The sequence below is a fragment of the Mytilus edulis genome, chromosome 4 (assembly GCF_963676685.1).
Source record: "Mytilus edulis chromosome 4, xbMytEdul2.2, whole genome shotgun sequence".
Classification (NCBI taxonomy): Eukaryota; Metazoa; Mollusca; class Bivalvia; order Mytilida; family Mytilidae; genus Mytilus; species Mytilus edulis.
The window spans coordinates 50,305,758-50,310,373 of NC_092347.1; the positions used below are offsets into that span (position 1 = coordinate 50,305,758).

At 32.8% G+C, this 4,616-nt stretch overlaps 1 non-coding gene across 1 annotated transcript; it reads right to left on the reverse strand.

Annotated features, from left to right (window-relative positions):
• Nucleotides 1-2,451: 2,451 nt before the first annotated feature.
• Nucleotides 2,452-2,524, reverse strand: Trnaa-agc (transfer RNA alanine (anticodon AGC)). Its single transcript has one exon. It is a non-coding gene; the product is annotated as a tRNA-Ala (tRNA).
• Between the last annotated feature and the right edge of the window lie 2,092 nt (nt 2,525-4,616).

Consider the following 4,616-nt stretch of genomic DNA (forward strand, 5'->3'; position numbering starts at 1 on the left):
ATACGGCATTTCCTCGATTGGTATATCTAATTTTCATAATTATGATGATTACTACAAATAAATAGAATTCAATGATTTGGGAGTTTGATGTATGTTAGCAATGTGACATTTTCTGTAATGATAATGTATGTCTTTATGCATGATATCTGAATACATTTCACGGCATCATGGTGTGCATCAGTAATCAGATCGATACACGACATGCATTATCAAACCCTAACTAGAAAAATAAAACATCTATTTTGAGTACTTACAATAATGTGACTTAATCTTTTTTTTATATACAGTAAAGGTGTGAATAGTTTCCCGATGACGAAAACCCTTTTAATGAATTTCTGTTTTATTAACGTGAGGTCCTTGTCATCACTTCATGTACTTGTGATGTTAACAAATATAGTAGTACACTCATGTGAGTCTGATAATTGCTTGTATATATGATACTACTCTCTCATTGGCACTCAATCTTATGCATATAATAACTTTCAATCGGTCATCTTAAATTTATTACTAAACAACTTTGAGTTGTGATTGGTGTGGCTGAGATTGTATTGGCTGTAACCTGTTAAGAAATGGAAACACATCAAGAAGGGGAGATGCAATCACGTACAGGTCACCTGGTAGTATTTGTATTTGAGACCCGATAGATAACAAATATTGGTATATGACCACATATTGTTGGATATTCGCTGATAGGCAACATCGAGGAGAGATATAATAAGGTGTGACCGAGGCTTAAGTATTATGCATTTTCTTTTTTTTTAATCGGTATAGCTCGGTTCGGTTTTACATCATTCCTATGTATGATGTGCATGATTTTAATATCACATCATCACTCATCATATTCAATACATACAACGAAAAAGGTACATTGTTGACTCGTGTGTTTAGTCGATACTTATCTAATATGTTACAATTATACATTTATGACTTATTGCGTCTCCAATGGCATAATCAAGGCATAGCAACCGTCATCCCGTTTGTTCCTCAGTCCGTCTAAAAAAACCTAACTGTAACTTGTAAGCAATATTTCATACTTCCTGTTTTCCGACAGTTTGTTTCCACACTCAAGTTTTAGTGTAACTTTTTTACGCTATTTTTTACTGTTACAATTCCTTAGTCATGACACTCAAGAACGAAGCCTTCCCTTGTAAGTCGCATCTATGATAAAAATAAAATATGAAGATTAAAGCCAAATAAAAGTATTAATACAAGAACAAAATGTTAAAAGACAAGTTATTAAAACTGTCGTCTTGTTTAAAACCAAAATCACAAATAAACAACAAAAAGCAAAGCTGACATCAACGAATGATTATGCGAGGCACTCAATACATTTTAGAGGTTTCAAATGTCAGTTCTAATGTATTTCGATAAACAGATAAATTACAAAAATTAACGACACTAAATGTTTGTGTGATTTGTAAGTGCCTAGTTAGACTGAAAAGAATAGCAACGTTATGATATGATCTACAATAAATTCCAGACCATACATGATAGTGCCGTACCGAACTTAAAAGTTTAATAAAAAAAAAAGATGGATATTGGGTATCCGCAATGAGTATATGCACCGCAAAAAACATAAAATGATTTCAAGCTTCAACTCATTTATACAGTTTATATTTTGTTATGCTGTTTCACTATACGGTCCAAGGTTAAGGGTTGGGTTAAAAGGTCTTAAACAAGTTTTACCCTGCTACATTTTTTATGTGCCTGAACAAAATCAGAATCTTACACTTCAGTGGTTGACTTTGGTTATGACTGTCGTAAATTGTTGCGTTATAAATTAGGCAGTTGTAGGCGAGTGTCTTATTTCAAAAAGACGCTTAGTTAACGATTTAATACATCCACCTAACACACGGCTTTATTATATATCATTCGAAAGATAATAATCTGTACTTTCTGTTTTGCCCGGTCGTAAAAAAAATTCGTACGGTGCATTTTCTGTTAAATCAAGGTCAAAGTGGATTTGCATTCTTTAATTGTCAATTTGACCGGTATAGTAACACCGGATAATACCTGTGTGAGGGTTTGAAACCAATCCAACTGTTATATTGTTTATGCCGTAGCATCTCCAGTTCATTTCACCAGACGACCAGTTAAGTTTGAACACGTTCCCAACCTTCAAATTTGTCTACTTTTTAAGCATTCATGAGCATATTTTTGAAAAAAGACGCAAAGATAAACTAAACCTGACCATCACTGCATCAGTAATCCTTTATGACAGATTATTTACTCATTATTATAATATATCCCGAATGTGGTGAACGAGTCGAACTAATCACATTAAAATAAACATGAGAATGTCAATGAATGAAGAATTCTTGTAACATGTGTAAGGGCAGGACATACACTCGAATCGACACAATTTCCTTATTTCGTTCATATCAGACTCTATTCATTTTCAATGCTGAAAGACTACCGAAAAATTGAGTATTGGCGACATTCAAAAATTAATGGAGGACCCGGGCATCGATCCCGGTACCTCTCGCATGCTAAGCGAGCGCTCTACCATGTGAGCTAGTCCCCCTCTTGGGTAATATGTCATTAAATAACGGCTTTATGCGTACAGATGTGATTCAGTCACTTTATCGGTTCTAACTACAGTTCGAAGTAGTCTCGAGAGCTACATTTGTAGACAATGAGAAATAGGTGATCAAGGAAAAGGCAATCAAGGATCTAATGAAGATTTATTTATATTTAGCACAATTACGTGATATGCCTACAAGTTACAACTGCTTTGGTGGTCGGTCGTTAAAACAAAATGAATAAGCTAGGTTGAAACGTGGTACATGCATAAAAAGCCGCTAATGTGCATTCCCTAAAATCCCTTGAACAATGGTCATATTTGAGAGTGAAATGGGACCAAAAATTCCAATTTTTAGCGATTATTAAACAAAAAGTCATTTTCAAATTCTTGTACCATAAAATTTTCAAAAAGATCATATGAACTTTAAATTACATGATATTTATTTCCTAATCAAACAAAAAATGTAAAGTTAGATGCGCAATATTTCCTGAAAACTGAAATTCATCACAAATCCTAAAAAAAATAAAAAATTGTTCCAAAAGCAAAATATATCTTTGGGAATCGATATTTTTATGCTAAAAATATAGATAAATGTATATGTCTTAGGTCAAGGAATATTTGTTTTGTAATTTTATGATGCAATTATTAATAATTTTTCATAGAACAGCTTTCTATTGAAGTGTTTGCCGGTGCCCAAAAATCTGCCATCTGCAAATTGCGATCATTTTGTTATTGTATGTTAAGATAGCACATTGCTAATTGTCAATATTAGGAACGAGAATGATTTTCCATAATAAAAGAAGGGATATTTAAAGTTCGAAAAGAATATATACGACCTAATTGAGGTAACAATATGTTTTTTACGAAGTCAAACTTATTTATTTTTTGTAATCGTGTTTGAATGCAAACATGACTTTGCGACTAAATCGTAGGTAACATTGAAATAAGTAACCTTGTTTAGAAACGCTTGGTCTAAAGCGAGATATAAACGAACTAAATATAATGCTCTGCTTCTTGTTAAGTTTTAAATTGTGTTAGACATATTAAATGTGTTTAGAAAAAAGTAAAATCACGAAAATACTGAACTTAGAGGAAAATCAATTCGGAAAGTCCATAATCACATGGCAAAATCAAATAACAAAACGCATAAAAAACGAATGGACATTTAATCTCTATAATTATTTGAATAAAAGATGCTTCGACATAAGCTTTTAAAAACAAAAGCAGGTCAGTGTGTGTGTAAAACACTATAAGCAGTTGTGAAATGAAAAAGTTAAATACCCTTCCTGACCTCATAAGATCATTGTTTTAGGCAGTGATTATGGAACGCCGGAACTGTCTTATAGTGTAAATATTTAATGTGTTCTGTCGCTTTGTCTTTACGGCCTGTCGTTTCTTCTTTATGTTATGTGCAAATGTCTGTATTTCATGACACGGCATCTCTGTGTTATGTCAAATTAGTTATTTGTTTGGTCAAACAGTAGTAAAAGTTTGTGGTGTAAAATATGCATTACATTATGCTTTTACTTTTATATATTCTGTGAATACTTCGAAACTTTATGATCAACCACCTTTACATTCTCTCCTATTTCATCTATGTTCTGTCTATTAAAAATTGCGTCCTGTCTAAAATGTGATTGTTATGCCGAATGTTCTAAAGGTTTAGTTTTGATACACCTTTATTCTATGTAAACCTCATGATATTATTGTCTTTTGGTGTTATGTTGTTTTAATACATATGTATCTCCAGTGAAAAAACACAACACATCATGGTATAGTTCCTATGCGTTTTGCCGAACAATTGATACTCTCTGTGAGCATTCATTGCGTCATGTGCAAATGCCTTTTACATTATGTGCAAACAACTTATACGTTTTGTGCAAACCTCGTTTACCTTATGGGCAAACATCGTTCCTATATGTGCAAACATCGTTTACTCTATATGCAAACATAGTTTACCTTATGTGTGATCGTTTTCATGCTGTGCTGTGTTTTGTGGACTGTTGTTCGTCTCTTGGACTTTAATTTTATTCTGTTCATGGTTTTAATAAAGTTTGTTTGATTCATGGTTCATGGTTTGAGATGTTGATTG